Source organism: Ambystoma mexicanum, chromosome 6q (assembly GCF_040938575.1).
Source record: "Ambystoma mexicanum isolate Mex_15411 chromosome 6q, UKY_AmexF1_1, whole genome shotgun sequence".
NCBI lineage: Eukaryota > Metazoa > Chordata > Amphibia > Caudata > Ambystomatidae > Ambystoma > Ambystoma mexicanum.
In genome coordinates, this window is record NC_090937.1 from 544,486,802 (window position 1) to 544,511,835 (window position 25,034).

The window sequence follows — 25,034 nt, forward strand, 5'->3', positions numbered from 1 at the left end:
AAGAATAGATGTTTCCTATTTCCCACTATCATCTCAATGTAGGGACCTTTATGATTAACGGGAATAGGTGTCGGTTCCAAACCCTGCTACGGGCAATCCTAGCAAAACAGAATGTCATTGAAAGGAAGTTCTTCAGAGAGGTAAGCAGCAGAAGGATGATACATTTTTTTTCTATTATTCACACTTGGTGCCTGATTGTCCTGTGAAAAAGGTTGCTGTGAATCCTGCGAAAACTAACTTCTACCAGGACCCCTGCCCCAGGGCGGCCTCTGGACCATCTACCCATATTACCAAATGTGTTATTCGACCTCTGCTGGAGGATCGGGCATTGTGCACACCAATGACCCTCTTGTCTGCAATAAGCACACTGGTTTATGTTTACAGACCCCAATGGCGCATTTCCCTGTGGAACATACTCACCCCTAAATTGCAAATTACCCCCTCTAGGGCCTCTAACAATTTGCTGCAATAGAACTTTTGTTTTTCAGTCTCCTTTTCTCATTTCAGCTCTTTGTTTTTTGTTATTGACACAATTCTCATAGTACTGAGCCATATGCAATACTTCTGACTGAGACTTTGCTTGCCAAGCGCTCTCGGATGACATCATATGTGACTGGATGTCAGGAAGCAATCCACGCACAAATTTGTCCACGAATAATCGTTTCCCAGACTCTGTACTCAAATCTTGTCCACTGAAATCTGAGAATACTTGTTCGAACCGATTAAAGAACTCAGTAGCACCCTCAGACTTTCCTTGACACAGGCAGTAAGCTTGTCCCAAATAATCCTTCTTTCAGGAATTATAGCTTTCAATTTCGTAACTATTCTGTCAGGCAAAGTTAGTATTACCTGTGGTGGTCTCTCGCCAGCTGGCCTTTCTCTATTGAGTATAACCATGTTATCCCATGTATCTCCTAGCCCTGGTAAATCATCTACAGTCCTAATCTGCTTCCACAAGTCAATAGGCAGGAGTGCGGGAAAAAACAAGTCAATATCACTTAAGGTAAATCCTGATGATTGCAAGACAGATTCTATCTCTTTGTAGAACCCTGTTAGATTCTTCCTAATATCGGGAATAGATTGTTTAATAGTGTTCACTTCCTGTCTCGAGAACGGGACGTGAACGAACTGCGACACATAATGTGCAGGAATATCTCGAGCAGGTGTACCTGCTGCGGTATCAGCAGGAACCTCTCTCATAGGCAACTGAGAAATAGGGAACTCCGAATGCTTACTGAGCAACAGAGCTAAATTGAGCGCTAAAGCAGCTGAAGAAGTGTCAAACGAAAAAGCCCTCTTATAAATATTTAATAATTCTGCAGGACAACAAATCTTTCTTTTTATACATTCATCCTGCAGGTACTCTACCATTACCTGTATCACTTTCCTCTGAATTCCTGGCGTATACTGACTATACGTGTCATATACTTTAACAAGAGTTATCGACATGTCTGAAATCCACCTATTCGCATCTTTTGTACAGATTCGTTTTTCCTCATTTATCGATTTACGACAAGGAGAGAACCGTTTCTGTACTAACATAGCATCCAAACTATCATCATCTACATCTTCATTCTGTAACCTTTCCAATTCCCTTCTATACTCAAAAACCCTCTCGACGTGCTCATGTACTTTCTCTGCAGTATCTCTAGAAAATGCTAAAACAATCAGATCTCTTAACCCTAGTGGGAGATCTATATCATTTAACCTGTTCCACATTATACGTAAATGAAAGCCTAATCCTTCAATAAAAATGTTTTTCTCAGGAAAGTTGTCTAAATTATAGAGTGTGGCAAAAACATCAGCTTGTTCACCCTTCTCCATGCAATGTCTCGCCGATGCAATCAATTCATGCTTTCTCTCTGGAGACACAGTATTAAGAGTTACAACCCTCGATCCCACTCCCTAATCAACTACAAGCGGTGCAGAACCCCTTGGAAGAGGGAGAGTAGGCAAATCTTGTATTTTCGGAAACAAAGGTGCTATCACTGGTGCAGCAGGCAAACCAACGGGACCCGTAATAGCAGGCACAGGTGGAGGAGCAGGTAGAGGAGCAACGACAAGAGGAGGGACAACGGCCGGAGGAAGAGGAACATTAAGAGTAGCAATAGGAGGAGCAGGAGGAGCTATGGAAGGAGGAATGACAGCAGGAAGAGGAGCATACGGAGGTGGCGCAGTGGCACCAGGCCTTCGTTCATTTAGAAGTTTGTCAATCAGCTCATCAGATACATGAAAGTCTTTAGAAGGATACATTTTCTGGATACCAAGTGAAAAAGCCCTATCCATATTCCTAACTGAACTCAGATTGTTTATTCTGGTCATATAATGATGCTTTTTCGGCGTTCATCACATGACAGCGCGCATGTTTTTCCTTACTCTTAAATTGCTGCATAGCTTCTTTCTTCCAATTCTGTAATACATCAAATGCTGCAGGTCTAGCCTTTTTCTTTAATAATATGGATTTAAGTACTCAATACGAGGAATTTCAAAACTACCATTGATTGGCCACTGAAGTTCGGAAGAATGTCTAGTTTGTCTGTGCCAAATATCATTAAACACTGTACTACCAATGCCGTGCTTACAGTACATAGTACATGCTGGCCACTTCGCCATTGGCGCCGGTCGGCCAAATTCTAAAGATTGTCTGTCACTGTGGAATACCGCCCTGAAGCAGGCCGACAATTTCCCAGGCATATCAGAATACTGGAGTTACCTGGTCAATAATTGTACTCGCGAGTGCAATGTGCCAAAACTAATTATCAGGATACTTATGAATCGGGTCATGACTCACCTGATCAAATCCTAAAGAGGTCCAATCAGATTTCAAAGAACTAACATAGGTCCCACGTGGTTGGTGATTTCGGCAAATCTGCCCGCCTCGATATATGGACCCTCGTCAAGATGCTGTCTCGGACCGTGTGCTCACTGTCCAGGGATCGGGTAATGCAGCGCTGCTGAGGTATCGCGTCTCATCCAAGAAAGGGGCCCCCTTTGTCACCGTCTGATCCCAGTCCGATAGCCGAGTCAACCTTCAACGAGATGGCATCAATCTTGAGGGTCCCTATACGGCACCATCTGTAAAAGCAAAAGGAAGAATTGAGGCTGAATACCCCAAAAGGAAATACACCAAATACGGGCTTATAAAGATTCACAGATCTTTATTCTAAAACTGTACAGTTTACAAAGAAACAAAGTATCAAATAGCTATCTGGCCCTCAGTACATCACTGCGAATACCAGCCCTTTCGGTGTGAGAAGTAGGAGGTACTGGACGTCTAAACAGTTGTACATTTTATACATTTCCAATCATAATGTCCAGCCCCTCTACAGGTTAATAATACATGGTCTAGAGTTTGTGCCGAGTTCACTTCTGGCTTGACCAACTATATGCATATGGATCATCCGCAGTTCACATATGAACAAGTCACAATGGCAACAGTGTATTCTCGGATTTAACAATAAGCCTTAACACATGTCCTATACAATGCAGTTCAGCTAGTGTCCACGTTCAGTATTTGTACAACATTGTAGTTGATGTATGTCCGTGGATCGGACTTGTTGGCGCAGACAATCCTCTGTCTACAAGTCAGGCATGGGACAAGGTCTCTTTACTCAACCCAAACATTCAGCCAACGGACAGATTATACATTAACTCACGTACAAGGTTCAGGATGGTTCAGTTACAAGCGGGAAACACTGTCCACCATTTTAGAACGCAGAATCACTTTAGAATAGAAATTAAGATGGCAGATGGACATAAAATGGCGGCGAAGTCGATCTAAGATCGGAACTTTGCGATGCGGTTTTCTTCGCAGAGCGACTGGGTTTAGGCCAATATATACAATAAAGATGGCACAATATGATATCCCGTTTAACAGCATAACACATTGAACACACTTTGAGTGAAATTCTATCAGTGCTGAACATGTATAAACTCACTCCTATTCTTTGGTATGGACATTGTCTTAATAGCTACACACACACCCACACACTCATGGCCTTCTCAGACAGCTCATGTCTGAGATATGTAATTGAAGAATGTCTGAATGTACAATTCCACACACATATGGTGATTTCTGTTTCCTCTAAGTCACAGAAACACCATTAACCTGTAGTCATGATTCTGTTGGATTTTTCCCAAACAACATGTTTTAATAATGACTCACACCTTTGAGCATCCCCAGAAGATGGCACATCACCTCTTGAAATACACTTGTTGCAGACACCAATCCCAATTAAGTCCTTGTGCAGAGTAATAAACATCTTGGATTAATGAATGAAATGAGGTCCATTGGCATTTCATGTGGTGTAATTTGGTATTAAGTAGACTAAAATGCGTTTTTGTATTTGCATTTATTGAGCTTATATAGTGCATTTGGCAAAGAACTATACAGAACACAAACATCACTAACCATGAATCAACAGCAATGACGAATTTTAGGAAATAGAAAGAGAACAAATATGTTCTTTTAGTTGAGGCCAAAAAGAAAAAGAAAGAAGGTAAATATCTGAGGGAAAACTATGTTTTGGAATGAACTCAGAAAACAGAAAATTAGACTGGTCAAAAGGAGGCCATGGGACAGATGAAATATATTGAGACTGAGATTTTAGGGCTCAAGCAGGGGTGTAAAGTGACATGGGGGAGCACATATACCAAGGAAAAAGGCCATGGATACATTTAAATACAGCAAAGAGGAAGGGAAACAGAAGCAGAACATCATCTGAGGGAGTGAAATCAAAACATGATGAAGTGAGTCATGAGGAGGAAGGCAACAAAGTACTTAAATGGCAGCATTGTAGATAGACAGTAGCAAAGCCAACTGATTGGTGTAAGTCCAAGTGGAAGAGCAGAACTGTAGTGGAGCCATAATTACCGCCTTCCCCATTCCCATTGAGCCCTATGAGGGCAAAAATGGGAATGGGGAAGTGTCATGGTGAATGGGGAATTACCGCCCCCACACACCTTGGAATAGGGCGGTAATTCCGCCATTCACCATGGCAGACTCAGTAAAATACCGGCAGCAACCATGGTGCTAATAGCGCCATGGTTACCGCCATCCGTGTAATGAGGCCCAATGTGCCCTTCTTTGCCCATAACAGTGAGATTTCAACGTGTCTTTTCCCTTCATGCTGCAATTTGGGCCATACACTAACAAACATATTTCATAAATGTCTCACGCATAATCTTTCCATGTTGTTTAATGATCACCTTGTTTATAGTGAGAAGAAGGGTTCTTTGGCTCATTCAGTCAGCATCTCCATCCTGCCCGAATAATTCCTCAGCTGCGTGAATTGTTTTTCACACAGTATGAAGGATCAATGTGTGCACTCTAACCTGGCTCTGAATAAAAATGGGTGTCCTTTAATTTGTCCACTGCATATTCTGTTTTTTTGGTAAATTGGTAAGTGGGCTCTTGCTTTGGACATCAGACAGTCATTAACGCTTGGCCACTAGATGCCCCCAACCTGCTTGCTGAGCCGCCAAACCATACATTACTCTGATGCGGCTCATGTGAGATGCAGTGTTGCTCATTGCTTAGCAGCCTGCGTTGGTTATCGATGTGCTGTACTCACAACACATGCACTCCAAATACCTGCCACTAGCATCATCAGTCTAATAATTTCAAAAAGAGCGGTGGGATTTGCCCTGGTTTTACCACTGCTGCCAGCACTGTTGGTGGACTCCCTGGACGCTCCGGCATCTGCCCCTCATCTACATGATTCATTCTGTGAGTGCTCTCTAGACATTCACCACGTGTGTGCTGATAACACATGCTGGGACCATCTACACAAACTCTGCCTATAAGCACTTACTGCAGTGACGTGTCTCATATAGAAGACATGAAATGATTCTCAGGTTTCAGCTGAGGTTTATGGAGACATAAGCAGAAACCCTAAGGGCACAACATCCACCTGCTGCAGAGCCATCCATCATAGCATCTTATCGCCAACTAGAATCTTGTCATATGTAACAAGCAACACATAAATGAGCGATGACAGAGTTTTGAAAGAGTAAAATGGATACATAATATACAACAAACAAAGGACCTGACATTACAATTTCTAGCTTGCTGTCCAAGGTAACAATACACACTGTCAATACATACCAATCTGCTATCACTTCAAAAAGTTGATTTGTTCATGGTTATCATAATAGGTTGGCTTTCTACTCCAAAGTATTCTGGCCTAGATGATGGTAAGCATGTTTTCTCAATTGTGGGATACATTGACCCACTCAGCAGAATTTCCACATAACCAAGCTGACTCCTTTGAACACTCCTGCCTTGCATCAAAACTGTGTTTTGCAGCTACAAAAGGATGGCTGCACTGTTTTGCCAAAGACCATTGGGCAAGTTGGAACAGGGAGCACACCAAGAAAGGCTACCAGGGTGTATTCTTGTGTGTACTAAAGGAGCGAAGTGAGAAGCTGAGCTGCTTTGCTGCTAGCCCAAAGTTTCCCAGTGAAAAAGGGAAATATTTTACATTTCAAATGATGCCACCCTGATGCTCTTTTCATCTGTTCTACATTACTCTGCTTTTATCAGTGAGGCCCTGCCATGACCATTCATATTCAGATTATGCCCCAGCAGGAGAAAACATTATTCCTGAATGGCAGGCTGGGTCAGACCAGATCCGGGAATTCAACAGAAGCCTTACTTTCAGTTGCACTGAAAAACGATTGACTTTTGGGCTACAAAATGTCAAAAATCACTGCTTCAAAAGAAACCCTAGCTCTAAGGCATATGTCAACTTCAGTGGAACTGTGCCTTAAATGGATTGCTGTATAAGTGAAACTGACTAGGGCAAAACAATGTTGGGTAGCCAGAAGGAAGAGAAAACATTTTGAAATGGTCAGCCCAGCAGACTTCATCATGGGTTAAAATGCACGTTTGGAAATAAGGAAATGCCTGTTTTAAAAGTGTAATGTTGACAGAAGGCCATGTCTTGGCCTAGCAATGTAAAGGGGGTTTTGCTGGGAAACATATATGGGATGTTTTATTTCAATAGGCTTGCTTCTAATTCAGAACAAAATAAAATAAAATTAAGAATTAAATGCAGTGGCTGGACTGTGGAAGCTCCAAAACTGTTTTTTCTGCTGGCTAAACTGAGGCCTTCCCCCAAACAGGAGACACCATACATTTCTGGAACACATGCATGTTATTTGCTACCTTTGAAAACTTTGAATGGACCAAGAGAAAGAAATATCACATGCTCGTCAGACTTCTGTCTGGGCTTCAGCTTGCGACAATAGATCTGGAAATTGGAGAAAGTGACAATAAACATTCAATGAAACATTTATTTATTTGAAGAATAAACTTTTAAGACTGTTAATTCTGTAACCGGATAGCCCAGAAATGTAAAAGTTGTACAGTTTAAGTGTATTTTTTGTGGCTTTTAAACAAGACGGTAGCCTTCACTGGCATATTATGGACATAATATGGACAGAAATAGCAGAGAATTGGATATTCTGAGGAAAGTGTGTATGGTGCCAATTTTAAAATTAAATATTCACATGCCTTATGACTATATATACACATGTATAAAGTCATAGAATTTTAGGTAAAGTAGTTTTATTGAAAAACCACGAAAAACTATTAGACAAACAGAACAAAGTCCTACAAACATGAGAATTGGACTGCATTGTTCTGTGTGAAATTATTAGAAAGACACACTTTTGAGTACTCACAGTTGTGGTCTTGTGCAGGTGCTGGCAGTGGCTGACAAGTGGAACTGGGAATACGTCCCCCAAGGCGTCAAGAGGACAGTTACTGGGCTCTGTGCACCACAGGGGCAGCACCCTTAGGAAACCCTCGTGGGGAAGAAAACCCAAATCGGCATAGTCCAGAAGATGCTCCAAGTCCCAAAGTAGCAGGTGCTCGGGGTGCTGCAGTAGGATCCTAGTGGAGTGGAGTCTGTTTCAATCGTAGACAGATGGTAAGTAGATTGCAAAAACAATATGTGCGGTTTACTGAAGAACGGCTGGGTAACGTTGCCGAGAGCTGCACAGAGAAAGTCACAAGGTTCCCCAGGAGGCGTAGTGATTGCCGGCTGGAATAAGAAGCGAAAGCAGCACCGGATACCAGGTGGAAGGTAGGTAACGGCTGGCTGAAATGCGGAAACAGGAAAGTTCCCAAATAAGCAGAGGAATAACGGCGACAAGAATCACCAAAGGTAAGAAGATATAATAGAAGAATTGGAAGGAAGAACTGTCAGAAAGAACAGAAGGCAGATGAAAGAGCAAGATGAAAAGGAATGAGAAAGTACCACGAAGAAGCGCGGTGAAGAAAGCTAAGAGGAAGGGAGAGGGAGCAAACGGAGATGGGGAAACAGTAACGCTAATGAAGTAGCAAAAAAGTTGTAGTGCTGAGGCACAGAGCTTAGGCACAATGGAGCGAAACAGTTGCGATGCACCTACCCGTTTGTTGTGATGACAGATATAGAACGGGTAGTGAGCGTGCCACCATCTTGAAAAAGGCTACAGCGCTACATGGGAATTACTGAGATGGAACCAAGGAGGTGCCATCTTGCATTCAACTGCCTATTGTGAGAATGGTGCTTCCTCCATCCCCTCCACAACAACCCCGAAGGAATCCTAACAGAAATATGTAATCTGCCTAATTTGTTATAGTGCCACAACTGTATAAATGTGTAATTTATGTTAAAGACTGATTTTAGCAAAAGTAACTGTGAGATGATCCTATGCATTGTAAAACCCAACCGGCTGACAACAAGGCGGTAACAATCACCCCTGACCAATCCAATTGTTAGAGGAATGCACAGCCTAAACCTGCCCATCATATAATCCTATGATGTCACCATGCCTTATAAATAAGAAAGTCTGACAGAACTCTAGACAAACGCTCTCTCCTGAATTTCCAGCACCTGCGTATTCTGACATTCCAGATCCTCCTTTGCAAGATTCCAGACTGTACTGTGAATCCTGAGCATAGCTGATCCTATCCCAGCAAAGCCAAGGCATAGCTGATCCTATCCCAGCAAGGTCATTGATCCAGAAATTCTACTAAAATCCCAATAACAAAGGGGAAAAGCTGTGGTACCCTTTTGGGAAGCATCCTGTGACCAGACTGACTTTTTGCCCACTCCCTGCATGCCTGCTGTATCCTTGCCATCATCCAGTGACCAGACTTGCCCAGCTGTTTGCTGTTAGGAGTGTCCACCACTATCCTGTGACCACAGCTTTTAAGTCCAGAACTGGTTGACTGTCCAAATTCCCAAACTCCAGTGCTGATTGTGAGTATTTCCCCATCCCATAGCAACACATAGTCTACCCAACTTTATGACTTTTTTTCTTTTTTCTACTCTTTAAGAATTCCCATTCTTATATTGGTAACTTGTTTAACATGATTATAATTCTCTGTGCATCTTGTCCTTGATCTCCAAGTGTTAGAGACACTTTTCTCTTCATTTCTCTCTCGCATAGATCATAAGTACTTTGCAATATTTTGATTAAATTAATTTTCCCTGAAGAAAAGGGTTACACTTACTGAAGGGTTATAACTGCTGTGGAACATTTATGTTCCTCTTCTCTAGCCATTAAATCTAGTGTAAGTAAAACTTGTCCTTTTACATTCAAAACCAATTTTCTCTTTTTAACTGCTCTATTTTCCTAAACTCGAACCTTATTTCACCTTGAAAATCTCATCCAATTCGTCAGCTATAGTCACCCTTTCACTTCTATATTGTCCCTGTGATGTGCATCTATCACCCAGCCTAAAAAATGCATTCCAATTCTCTGTTTTTCACACTTTTTTTTAATAAAAACTGTTTTTGACAATTAAGGCTGAAAAAGATAAAAATGAAACGTTTCCATGTGTGATTTGACTGCTCCGTGTTTTCAATTTCAACCTGATTTGTGAACTGTATGCCTTTTGTGATACCTTACCTTATAGTTGCTAGTGATATGACATCCCTGAGACTGTGATAAAACATATGTACATCATTATTTAATTACACATATAATTATTTGTTAAAATCCGAGTGTCATTTTATGCCACTGCAAAGGGTTCAAAATCAGTTTTTGTCACTTATTTTGTGAGGGAAGGTTGGATTTTTATTCTGTTTGCTGCCTCATATCCCTGACTACCTGATGCTTCTTTCTATTCAATTAATTGTTAGTTGAGAGAACATTGCAGGGAGAAACCTTAACTCGGGTGCTATCGATCCTAATTGAAAAAGTGCTCCTATTCATTTGCGCTTTGGATATGTTCTTGTAGAAGGTATTTCAAGTGTATTTCTGCAGTTTTCATTGTAATTATCACCCCATTGCTGATTTCAGCCCCATATAAAAATTGTGAGATTCTCTTTGGAATTAAAATAAATGAATATTGTATTCCCATCAACCAGCCTGGTTCATGGTCCACTGTGCCCGGGGTATTTGCAAAAGGGGATGTGAGATGGGTTAGGTATCGGCCCAATTCGAATTCGGAGAAAATAAAGAGAAAGTATTCTAATTGAGCGCTACACCATAGGTTAAGTGCAAGAGTCCTGATCCGGTGTGTGACGCCTGGTTAGAATCCTTCACAGAATGTTTACAGGTTTGCCAGGCAAAAAGGATTTATCTTTGCAAACTCGCTTAACAAATACATGATTCTGATGCATTTGGTTTCCTTTAGTTGGGTTTTGCATATCAATGCCCTCGTTTTCACTGGCCATTTCTTTTCATCATAGGGGTAAGTGTCACATACCTCACAGAACAAAACTAGGCTCTACTATTATATAGTATATTAAAAAGTATATTATAATATATTATATACTATATTATATAGTACATTAAAAAAGGCCCTCTATCGAACTATACAAGACTTCTCGTAGTCTCTGCACTGCCGCCTCAACTACCTTTTTGGCACCTCACTCTCCATGTGCTTCCTCTCGGTTCCAATCTTAGTCTCTTCTTGCTCCAATTGCATGGAATTCTCTTCCTGGAACATCTGAGAAACAGTCCACAACAATTTGTTCAAAGCCAAATTGAAAGCCTATTTCCTCAACTCAGAGTTATCCTCTCAACCTACCTGTCATCTTCCTTTGTGCTGAAATGTTTCCCTCGCGTCTAACCTGCATAAGTCCCTCACTTTCTATTCCTCCACTCTAGCCCTTCATTCATCATGGTCACATCTCTAACATAGCTCGCTGCACCACCTACCTGCTCTCTAAATGTCTACTGTTGATTGTTCTTAATCTATATATTTTCAACCAAGTATTGTCCCTGGTGAACGTGTAGAGAAGGTCCCAAGCATGACCCGCACTTCAACTGTTCATTTTGAAGTACCAGGAACTTTCATGCCAAAATATGTGACATATGATGAGCAAATAAACCAGCAAAGAGCCACAGTGGGGCTTTGTCCAGCACCTAGCAAAAGAACAGCACCTGTTGAAGTACCGACGCCTTAGAAAACCTTGACAGTAAGGTAACCATTGAGAAAGCCATATCGACAAATGAAACAAAATGAAGAATGTCAGAGCACAGTCACTGAAGAAGCTAAAAAGATACTGAAGGAAGACGAATGGTGACGTCACAAGAACCCAGACTGACTCACATATAGAAGATATGACGACCAGCGAATGATGAAAAGAGACAAAACATCATGAATAAGTGACATCCTGAACCTAAAAGTGAAATAATCAATGTCAACTGTCAGAAATAATGCCATGAGCACTACGAAGATATTCAGTTAGTTTACACGTGTACATATGCATGGAACCGCAAGAAGCAGAGAATCGTGAGGCTTGCTATGCTTGATAGAGAAATAAATTGCAGCAAGCGCCACCTATACATATCTACCTCAATGGAATCTCTTTATATAAGCATACTTCCACTATGCACAAGAGCAGAATCAATCAAAGTTTACTAGAGGTCTCAAGAGAAGAGCCCTGCAGCAAGCAAATCGAAAACTAAAGCAGAAGAGAAACTCAGACAGAGGCAAATTATGCCAAGAAGCCAAGGTCGTATCAGCTGAAATAGGCCGACAGTGGATACATTTATTGAGAAAAAGAACAGGGTTTCCTGTTCAGAAAGGTCACGATAAGCCAACAAGAGGCAGGTGGCTGGCACATTTAAATCAAATATACAAATTGCATGAAGAATAAGATGATTTCACAGTGTCTGAATCATGTGACCAGCCAAGCGAAACAAGATGAAACTTTCACACTCACGCAAGGCCTCTTGCCATGCACAGATATCATACCTTTTCCAGACCAAAAGGCTGTCTCGAAGCCAACCACAAAGAAATAATTGACACATGGCTACCAAAGTGATGATTGATTGTAACAATAATTGGAGGGAGACTGGGGGTGTGGCCGAACTCCCTGCACCCGGCCAGCTGATCTTCATGCTGCTAGGCAAAGTGGAAAAGTATGAGTGGGGTTGATGCCAACCCAATCATATTGGAGCAAGTAATCTAGGGTCCTATACTTACTAGAATCTATGAGACATCATACTTTTGGTGACGTCTACCGTAGCCATTTTGAAGGTAAGGCTTAGATGCCCTTCCTGACAGTGTTTATCCAATTCTTCCACCCCATTACCATATACAGATATAGCACCTATATTAAAGTTACCTTCCTAGGAACAGTAGAATTGCATGCAACATTTTACTCATTACACGTCAGTGATGATGAGTTTTTAGTATAAATGATGTGTTTTTTGTAAAGTTCATTGGAGTAGTTGAAGCGAGAAGGAAGATCGAGCGATTGCTGATATTCATAACTCCCCGTTTTTTGTACTTGTCATTAAACTGACTCCCTTTGCCAAACTATTGAGTTGTCATTATTGATTTGATGCGAGAGTATTAATCTGCATCCCCATCCATCTCACGGTTGCTGCTACTCATCTTAAATGTTGGGAAAACCCCCAGCTCTATCGCCGGTTGGGGACTTAGTGCACAACTGTTAAATTTACTCCCCACCACAAGCTGGTAAGAATGTCACTCAATCTCGCCCAATTGTAAGAAGCTCACTACTTCCCATCACATCTGATAACATATTTATTGTATGTTCTTTTGCGATCAAATAAGCATTGTTCTTCCTGTATATAAATAAAATAACCAATTGTATATTTAAAAAAAAAATATATATTATTATGGACATTGAAGGTTTTACTGATTTTGCTAAAACATTGTTTGGTGAGATGTTATGCACTGCCAACTGAGAAAGGTCTAGTGATAAACTAATGATTGTTTTTCTTTTTTTCTGGTGTCTTCTCCACCTTGGACCTGTTTGGTTGGTGTGCCGGGACCCAGGCACTTATAGACGTGCCTCTGTTTGATGCTCATTTGGCAAGGGGATCCAATGCATCCAAGGTGGTTTGGCACCAGGCCAGACTGGACAACATTCTTAGATCATGGGGTTTGTTGAAGATGAAGGAGGCCTTGGTGTATGCCAGAGAAAGTCTTTTATTCCTAGCAATTTATGAGAAATGGTTTGGAATCGTTTGATAGCATGACATGAAGTATTAGCCCACCCTCAAAAGCCGCTCCCTCCCATGTTTTTCTTTAAGCAGTTCCAGAAGGGTGCCACAACAACTAGACTCTCTTCGAAGTTTGGAGTAAATATTTTTTTGTTTCTCAGTATAATTTGGACACTTATGGCATTTTTTTGTTTGTTTCTATACAGAGTTGTTTCAAGGTGAGTTGGTGGTTCATAATAGAAATAAGAAAATAAGTTGGGCAATGGACCCTAAAGTAGCACTTATTGGACACTGAATTCTCAGATATTGATTTATGAGTGGGATTATGGGAGATGTGTTTTTTGTTTGCTAGTTTTAATGCTACTTGAATACATTGAAAAGATGAGTGCATAACATGTGCCTCCATGCCATTAATACAATCCTGACTCCCTATCATAAAAATACTCGGAATAATCAACATAGTGTGGAGGTGTCACCCGATGAAGGTTAAGAGGTTTAAGAAGTTGGCAGGGCAGGAGACAGGAGTGGGAAGAGGGCAGTTGGAGAAGGCGGGGTAATTTTACGCCAGCAACAACACATGGTTCTGCTAGCAGGGGGGGGGTATTATTTTAGAAGTCAACAGATAAAGCACAAACTCGATGTAATGCGAAGAAGTACGAAAAGTCGCTGAAAATGCTGCGAAGTGGTAGTGAACGTGCAGATTCTAGTGGAAGTGACCCCTCAATTTAAAATGAAGCATTTGCTGATTCAGCATTGCAATAGTTGTGAATTTATAATCCCAGCGTCCTATTTATCTAACATGTTACTTGCATATTTCTCTACTTAGTTGTTCGAGAGTTAAGACAGAGATTCTTTTTACCTAGTTTGACTTGAACCTTGCTTATGTCTAGTGCTCTAGATTTCAAATACTCAACCGCTGCACATACGTACAGTCCACTATACTTGCTGTTTGTCAAAACGTCAACATGTTTCTTTGCACTTTGGCAACCTTTAACTTGTTCTGTCAAGGAGACTGTGAGTCCAGCGTCGTCTGTTCATTCACATGAATGCACAACCAACATCATTGTAGGATGCTTCGGACAGTCTAAAACCCCAAAATAACTCTCATGAAGCAGGGCCAGAGACAGAGATTTGGAAGAGTGGCGCGATTCTTTCCCGCGGGGATTTCCCAGATAATTAATATGGTCATCTGAATGCAGGCAGCAATGCTCGGAATAGAGTAGAACGTTTTTTACAGTTACAGGGATCACGTGCGCCAAAGAAAATGCAAATTTCCTTTCATCAACATTAATTCAGTAGAGTAACCATTTTGTAATCCAGCACAATAAATAAGTGCTGACATTGAGTTTAGTTGGGGGATAATTTATCAGATAACAGTAGAGGTCATGATGCATAGGAGGCAGCTATTTTCCAGACCGGATTTTGCTGCAGAACACTTTTAGTAAGAATTTAGGAAGCGATGAATTCATTAAATACAGCCATTTATCAATATAAATATGTTCATTTTCTTTCCTCTCGAAGAGGAGACACACATTAGCTTTTCGAATGTTTGATCTGCACATTTAAAGACGCAGGGCCTGATTCACTAAGCTGTCTGACATTAGGACAAGATTGAGTGACAGTCGTAGTGTATGAACAGCGAACTCAGCATTCAAATTCCTTATTCACAAGGGGGTGCCAGGCTGAGAGAACAAGTTTCATGCAGCACCATGTTCCTAGCATAAGTGTGTGCTAGGCGTGCACCTAGCATTCCTATATGTTTTTTCTCCCAGATACAACGTGGTGGAGAGACGGGAGCCTCTTAAAGTGAACTTTATGACACACATTTAGAGGTGAAAACATGAAAGAAAACAAAAACGTTCCTTCACTGCTTGTTGTCTACGTCGAGAGTCCTTTTTCAAAGCCCTCATTTACCATTTATTTATTTATTTATTGGTTAGAAGTTCTTGTATAGCGCCTACCGTCCACAGTCCACAAAGCGCTTACAAAAAAAAAGACCTAACATACAACAATGAAACACAAGATTCTTCAAATTACTACTACAGAAAGGAAGAGCAAAATAAGACAATAAGGACAAGATTTGTGGAACCCATCGGCAAGTATTTACAATGGGCCTCATTACAATCCTTGTGGAATGGGTTTACCGGCACCGTTAATGGTGCCGGTGCCGGTAAACCCATTCTGCTCTATTACGAGGTTCCCTCGCGGGACCCGGAACAGACGTCTGGTAAAACATAGACGTCCTTTCCGGTCCCGCAGGCTCGTTATTAGCTCCATTCCCATTCCCATTGATTTCAATGGGGGCTCGAATGGGAATGGGGAATGGTTTTGTGAATGAGGAATTACCGGGTCCACCAACGTTGGAATGACCCAGTAATTCCTCATTCACAGACCACCGACCCGGACACGATTTTGGAGGCAGCCATGGTGCTAATAGCACCATGGCTACCTCCAAACTCGTAATGAGGCCCAATGTCTCAGATACGATGGTAGAGTGCAAACACACTTTGTACTCATACATACTTCAAAGCAGGCGCCCACTATACCTCACCCACTGTATCGTACCCCGTTCACACACCTGGCCACACTCCCATGCAACATCACTCCACTCGCCAACTCAGCATCGCCCCACTCACTCACACTAATTCACCCAACTTACCCATTCAACCTCACTCCACTCACCCATGCTAGCATACCCAACCATACCTCAAGCACTCTGTGGCTGTACCTCACCCAACTCACCTAGCCAACCGCAACTCAATCAGACACTATACTTCACAGCCCTCAACCTAATGCACTCATTCTCCTCCACTCAATCACCTATCCAACAACAGCCCATTCACCGACTCTATCTTAACCCACACATTTACTGTACTCCCATCCTAAAACTCATGCCATTCACCTACCCCGTCTTAAACCACTCACCAACCCTGCCTCACCCCCCTCAACAACTGTACATCACCCTACTTCTCCACTTTAAACCACACCACTGACCCACTCTACCTCACCCCACTCGTGCACTATACTACACCCCACCCCCATTCTACCTTTTCCCACATGCCCACCCCACATCATATCACACCACTCACTCACTCTAGATCACCCACTCACCCACTGTGCCTCGCCCAACTCACCCAATCTACCTCACACCACTCACCCACTTTACCTCACTCTGCTCATTCACTCTCCCTCTCTACATCACTCCACTCGCTCTCTCTACATCATTCCACTCCACATTCCACACCACAAAACTTTCCTAGTCTTCCTGAACCCATTTACATTATCTATCTCCCCTCCTTCACCTACTCCACCTCACCCCACACACAAATATTGATGTCTACCTCATCCCAGTCAAGCAACTGTCCTCGCCCTACACACCCACACTACCTCACCCACTGTACCATGCCCTAGTCACAAATCATACCTCAGCCTATTCAACCACTGCATATCACCTCACTCATCCAATTTACCTCATCCCATTCACTCACCCACTCACTCACTCACGCTCCCTCAATGTACTTAGTGACATTACCTCACCACACCTACCCATTTCATATCACTCTGAGAAGCATAGAGACTGCTGATACTGATGTAAAAAGATACTTACATCTTTGTTTCCTTTTGTTTAGGCATTGCAACCAACTTTAGTGGGCGTGCCTATGTAACTCTGCTCGCGCGCGTACCGCGCGCGCGCACCCGTGGACGCCCCTGAAAGTCCCGCTTTGCCGCTTCGCCGCGGCGTTGGGGCGTATGGGGAGGGCTCTTACAAATTATTTTCTTTTTCTTTTTTTTTAAATTGCAGAATTTCTTATGCTATGTTATTCTTTCCATGCCTTTATTTTTCATTTTAAGTGTTTAAATGTGTTAAATATCTCTGGTTTCCTTTTAATTATTAAGTTGTGCTTGAATTAGTGAACAGCACACAAACAATAGCACAAACGTTCACATTATAATTTATTACTCATATAGTTCCTAACATATTTTTGATCATGACTGATAAAAGGGGAAAGATCTATAACTTACGCACGGACATGCCATGTCCATCACGACTACGTGCGTTATGTGACTTATCGCATAAAGTTAGCCCTCTCCTAACTCCGAAATCAGCTCGCCCTACTACAAAAGGACCTCAGTCGGATAAACGAGCTGGGAAGAAACGTACCCGCTCCAATACTCCGGCTGGTGATATCCGAGACTTTGGATTCAGAGCATTGCATGTGAGTCGTTTGATGGCGAAAATGCCGGAATTAGCCAATTTAAGCGTCTCAAACATAGAGGCTCAACCTTTACTTGTTAATCAAGAATGCTTAGCTAATAAACAACCTTTAATGAGCTCCCCCACAGCATTAGACTCTAATGTCAGTAATAAAGGTTGTGCGCAACCATGCAATATTTCCTTATCAGACACCATGATATTGCAAAATGCCCGCACAGGCAATGCCCCAAACATATTGGATAAATCAAAAAGTATCATCAATGAAGTGGATGATGCTGTAATTGATCTTTATTCGTCGCACTCATGCTTCTCGGCCAAGGATGATAGTCTTGATCTTTCCAAATCTCCTGCCTTATTCCAGAATCAAAGTACTTCTGAAATTGAAACTTCTATTTCATTTATACCTCCGACCCCAAGAAGGCCGGATCGAGCTAACTCTGCTATGACCAGAGAGTCGCTCTTGAAAAAATCTCCAAAAATAACGTTAGAAATGATGAATATTGCCATAACATCTCTTGCAAAACTATTTGAAGTTCTTGATACCAAAGTAAACTCAATTCTGGACAATTTTAAAAACAATGCTATTTGGCAAAAATCGATTGCTGACTCCTTGGCTCAGAGGCAGTTGTTTGAGGAAAAAGCTGCTTTATTAGCATTTAATCAAATACCTGAGCTTATATCTTCACTCAAAAGGGTCACAGATCAATATGGTTCTCCAAACAGTCAATGCTTAACTGATAAACTTGCACCAACTTTAAAAACTGCTGTCCCTTTTGTAGAGGGCATCATTCGAAAGATCCCACCGAGGGTTCCGGCTGCAGTGCCATTGCGGCTTACGAAATCCATCGAAGAATTACCTTTGACGCTCTCTCCTAAAGTACTTCCTACAGTAACATCTATTGATGAATCATGCATACCATCTTCTGCTAAGATACTTCCCACTGTTGAAAGCGCACAAGTACATAAAGACGCCTATATGATTTTTGACAGAAATTTTAAGAAACAAAAATCTGAACCTATTATAAATGTGAAGAAAACAAAAAATCAAAAATCTAAAAAGGTATCATCAAATGGTCAGACTTAACAGTTTATTAAGTCTCTCTCCAAATCAGCGAGTGGTCTAAGATTGGCCTCTAATGCTATAACTAAAAAATACACATCAATGATAAAAGGAGGGACTCCCAGATAGATCTAAATCACTCTCCATTAGACAAATTGGTTAAGGTGGTGGAAGATTGTGATAATGAGTGCGCAGACTTACCTGCTGAGGAGCATTTAATAGAACCAAATAAGCCTGACATAGAAAACAACTCTGATCGCCAAGGATCTTTATCCACTTGTGCGGAACTTAGGAAAGCTGTGGATGATTATATGTGTCAACACCGACCAAGTCCGGTTTTGTCACATCCGTTGATGAAATCCAATCTTGTCCTGAATAAAAGTCCAACACAGTGCTCTGAAACTGCTGGTTGTTCACTTGTCTTGCCACTCTGAGATGGTGCAGTTGGTATAGGTACAAAGAATCCTTCTGACATTTCAACTGTACCGGCATTACAGGCAAATGTGCAAACTGATATTTTATCTTTGATTAGGGATTGCTTAGTCGCCCTAACCATAGAACAAAAGACACTTAAATCTGCCATGAAATTGTCTGCCTGTGATTATAATTCTGACCCCTCATTAACTGCAGATCAGAAAGCTAATGTCAGAAATGTTTCATTTCAGCTCCCAGCAGCAATTGAGAAAACAAACTCTATACAAGAAACCCCATGCACAAAGAAAATGGTCTCAATGACTTCGGGTAGTGGAAATAAAAAAACTCCTCATTTATATTCGATTTTTCTTAGTTGTCGAGGTGGTTCCTTCCCGAAATACACTATGAACAGAGGGAGCATTTTGGAAATATTCTCTGATATCCCAATGTTGGAGAGTCTTGCCTCAGGAGACATTGATAGGATTGAATTCCCTGATGAAAATGATTTAACTGTCTCATGTTTATGGATTCGATCTCGGGCCATTTTTAACATCATATGGTCTGCGAGGTTGGCGCTTTTTGAATTAGGATTGAAATTAATCCCTACTAATGGTGAAAATCATCCAACTGAAGACATGCAATTTACAGAAAGAATAAGAGCTGTGGGTACAACTCCTGCAACTCTGCCAAAAGAAAGCACATCTTCTGTAATCCAATCGAATAGTTGCTGTTGTTGCAAAAATGCATAACTAGTATTTGATGAGTCATGCACTCTTACACACAAAATTAGAATTTTGAGTTGGAACACCAGAGGGCATAAGCACTTATTGAACAACCCGAAATGCATATTAACAAATTTTGATATAGTGCTTCTGCAAGAGACTTGGTTTGCAATTTCTCCATCATGGGATAATCATCATATCCATCTGGTTCTTGTGATTAAAGGCCTGAAAGGTAGACCAATGTCTGGTCTAACGATAATTTCTGATATTTCAACTGTAACCAATGTAGCTGATTGCCCCTCTCCGAATTCCTACATGCAATGGTCTGTAATTCTAATTCAGGACATAAAAATCGCAATCATTAATTTATATTGGAATCCTGTAGCTATTCTCACATCTATTTTTCTAAAGGATCTCAATGCCATCATGGAAAGCATTGCTGCTACTCCTAACATCATGCATATTATTCTGGCTGGAGATCTGAATATTCATCTTCTTATGACGTCTAAAAAAGGGAATTCGGAACAGGCCTCTCAGTGGCTTTCTTTTGTAGAAACTTGGGATTTGTTAATGTTGAATGGTGCATTTAAAACTGATATTCCACCTTCTTACACTTGGTCAAGTGGACAACACAAAGTAATTATCGATTATGTCTATGTAGACAGAGTACTATTCAGTCAAATATCCAAGTTTCTTGTCTTACCCTCCTTGGATAGTGATCATATGATGCTGACGATTGAATTCTCTGTCCATACTCAGAGTAATTTGCAGGACCGTCAACAGCTACTAAAAAATTTGAAGATCAACACACAGCTGAATAGGCTACATTGGACAAATCCTGACTTAGAAGCGTTGGGTGAAGATTTGATTAATGATTATCACCTCCTTTCAGAGAAAGCATTTATTCCATTAGAATATTATGATAAAATGCATCTCTTTGCCTCCTCTAGCACAATTGCGCATAAAACGAATAATAATACTCGTCCCACCCATGTATTTGATCAGTCAATTAGAGATAGAAAATCTTTATTTCGCAAACAAAAAAGACAATCCTTGCTTTTACTGCAGAAATATCGCGATTCAGCTCTACGTAGAATAAAAACTGACTATGAAAATTGGATAAGAGCGCATAAAGCAAGCATGTATCAAAAAGATGGTGAACAGTGGCTTCGAGTAGCTCAGATAAAAAATACTTCTCAGATCTGGAAATTAATTAACTCTGGCACAACATGTTCACAACTCTCATCTCAAACTAATGGTGTATCGGAGAAATGCTGGGTTGAATATTTCACGAACATGTATGATTTACCATCAAATAACAGCAAACAAGAGCTACCGAGATTTGATGGTTCCCCTTTCTTTTTAAAGTTTGATATGGACGACATACTATTCTATATTAATAAGGCAAGTTCATCTAGAGCCCCGGGCCCTGACAGTCTGTCGAATTACACTCTAAAACAGAATCCGACTCTATGGGCTAAAGTTTTACACGCTGTTTTTCTTTCTATCCTGGTGAAACAAAGCATTCCTCCATCTTGGTGCAAAGCTTTGATAGTCCCCATTTACAAAAAGGGGGATTGCACAAGCCCAGCAAGCTATCGCCCAAAAGCATTGCTAGACGCACCTGGGAAAATCTTCTCCAGAATTATTTTGCGGGACCTCAATATTTGGTTACATAATGAAAACAGACGTGACCCTTTTCAGACGGGCTTTGTAGCGGGGTTAGGTACTGCTATCAATATAACTACACTTAATGCTATTAAAGCAGCATATGCAATGAAACAACAATCTCTCTACTTGGCATTTGTCGACTTTCGAGTTGCCTTTGATTCAGTAGATCGACAATTATTATTTGATAAAATGTCGAATTTTGCTTGCCCGACATCACTTATTTCATTAATAAAACTATTACACTCTGATACAACAATGCAAGTCAAATTGAACCTAGACGGGTTGTTATCTAAAACCATTCATACTAAGCGCGGCCTAAAGCAAGGCTGCATTCTTGCTTCAACCCTGTTTAATATGTTCATTTTTGACCTAGGCTTAGATTTTTTGAAGGTAATTAATGATGCACCTAAACTCGGCAAGCAAATCATCGCATGGCTTCTTTATGCGGATGATTTGGTCCTCATTCCACAAACACTGAGTGGACTTCAGTTACTTCTTAATCAGCTAGAATGCTTTGTTGTTAAGAATAATCTCACAGTTAATTTGGAAAAAACCCAAGTTATGGAACTAAGAAATAATCATCTGAAACTTCGGAAACACAATGATTGGGTTTTGTTTAAACAAAAACTAACGATAGTTGATGAATATAAATATCTTGGTGTAATGTTCAGCAACTCCAGTGCAAACAAACCAGAACAAAGTAGTTTGAGTAGAAAACTATTATCTCTAATCTCGCAGGCCAAAATACTTTTAGCTAAATTTGGTAAATTCTCTTGTTCTCTTGTTCTTACATTTTACCTACAAAAGGTACTTCCCATTATGACTTATGGGGCTGAAACTTGGACACCCCAAAAACGAGAATATTGGGACAGAATTGAAGCTCAATTTTGGAAAAAAACCCTTAATCTACCGAGCTCGACACCTAATGCTCTACTGCGGTTTGAATTGGGCACTCTCTCGATGCATATTCCAGCAGCCTGCAAAAGATGCAATCTTTTACGGAAATGTCTTTTGGGACTAACTACGAACAGTGTGCTGGCAGTACTGGCAGACTATTTGTTACGCTCTCAACATCCATTTCCAAGGAATTGGAGAACTACTGTGTTCGATAATTTGAGTGAAGCAAATATATCACTGGAACTGTTATTGCAGACTCCAATCAGGGCAAAATTGAAATTGTATACATTTGACTGGCAATGCACACAACAAAAATGTTTAGCATTAAAAGACTTTGATAGAGCACTATTCGGTCATAAGAAATTCCGACAGGTGGCTGACTATTTATTGAAATGCCCCTCAGCCATACTGAGAAATCAGATCTTAAGGTTTCGGTTAAATATGTGGCCAACAAATCAAATACTGTTGAGAAGAGGTCTAATTAAAGCAGAAGTTGCACATTGCCGATTTTGTAAACTTGTTGAGATGGAAGAGACTCTTAAACACTTACTGGTTGTATGTGCTGGTCTAAAAACACAAAGAGAAATGATTATCCATAAACTCACTCAATCACATTATTTAACTCGTTCTGCCGATGAGTTATGGTATGAATTGTTTGCTACATCTAAAATCTTAATAAGAATAGCTACTATGCAGTTTTTAAAATCAATACTGCACCCAGCTGAATCTATAATTATTCCTTAATGCCGAAACATTGTGTTATAGTAATGCAAACTCAGCTAAAACTGAATTCTACGGTGTGTGGCTTTTGAATTATGAACTGATTAATTACTACCATTGTGAATGTAACTATTCGATGAGCATATTTTAGAATTTTTTTTTTTACCTCATCATTCCTTTATTTTTAAACATTTGAAATTGTTGTGCATTCAAGTATTTTGAAAATTTGTGATGGGAATGCAGATCATGGTGATTGAAAATGAAAACTATGTATTTTAATTAATTCATTTTCTAGAAAAGTTTTTGTTTTGAAAGGTTAAATTACTTTGACAACCAAAATAAAATTAAAAAAAAAATCACTCCATTCACTCACAATACAACTCCACTCAACTGCACTCACACACTCAAACTCACCATACTTGACCAATTTAACTCGACACTATCACCCACACTACCATGTGCCACTCACAGAGCCTACCTCAGCAAGTTTTGCAACTGCATATCACTCCACTCAGTAACTCTACCACTTCCCACTTAGTCTTTTTACCTCTTCCCACTTACCCACCCTAACACATTCTAGATCACCCATTCACCCACTCTACCTCACCCATCTTACCTAATCTATCTCACACCACTAAAACACACTATCATACTCCACTCACTTACTCTCCCACCCTACATCACTCCACACACATCTCTACCCCACCCCATTCCCCCACTCCATACCATCACACTTACCCACTCTACCTCAATCCACTAACACACTCAAGCTCCCCTTCGTCACCTACTTTACCTCACCTACACACCTCTCTGTCCATTGTACCTCATTAAAATCACCCAAACTACCTCATTGCAATCGAACAGCATATATATTACCCGCATTACATCAACCCACTTATTCATTCAACCTCAACCCAATCAGCCAGTGTACCTCACTGTTCTGACCCAATGTAAACCACTAACTCATGTACTCTCCCATGCTACCTCAATCCACTCGCCCATTCTACAGCACCACACTCAACCACTCTCCCTAACACTACATACACTCTGCATCTCACCCAGCTCATAAACTCTAGCTCACCCAAAACACACTCCACCTCTCACCCACTCACCCATTCTACAACAGTCCAATCTCAAACTCTAACTCAACACACTCAACCACGCTACCTGATTGCACTTAGAAATTCTACCTCAACCACTTACCTAACATACCTCACCCTACTTAGACACTCTACCTCATCACACTCAGTCTCAGTACCCCAACCAATTCACCAACTCTACAACTCTACATCACCCCACTGCCACATTCTAACTCGGTCTACTAATCCACTCTACATTATCCCAATAACCCACTTTGCCTCACTTCCAAAGCCAAACTACCTCATCTGACTAACCAACCCTACCTTACCACACTCTCCCACTCTACAATATCCCATGCCCCTATTCTACATGCCTCATGTGCTCACTCTACATCACCAAAACTACTTCATCATTAACTCACTCTCACTCTCTCACTCTACTTTTGCCCATTCACCCACCCTACCACACCAATATACCTCACCACATTGACCTACTCTACATCACCCCACTCAGCTGCTCTACCTCTTCCAACTCACCCATTATACCCCATCCAAGAAAGCAGTCATTACTTTTACTATACACATATTATTTGCATGTTTCAAATGCTTTAAACAAAGATCAGTAAGACAAATCCGATGACCTTCATGTAGGTCTGTATGGAAGCGATGGAAGACTACAAGGCTGTCCCTCCTGTCCATGGAGGAGACCACATCACCCTCAAAAGATGAATCAGGGTTGTATTCGGGAGGAAGGAAAATTCTCAAGGAAATACGCCTGAAAACATTTGATCAAAGTATGTGTCTCGAGTATGATGTCGAAGAGAGGCACAGTA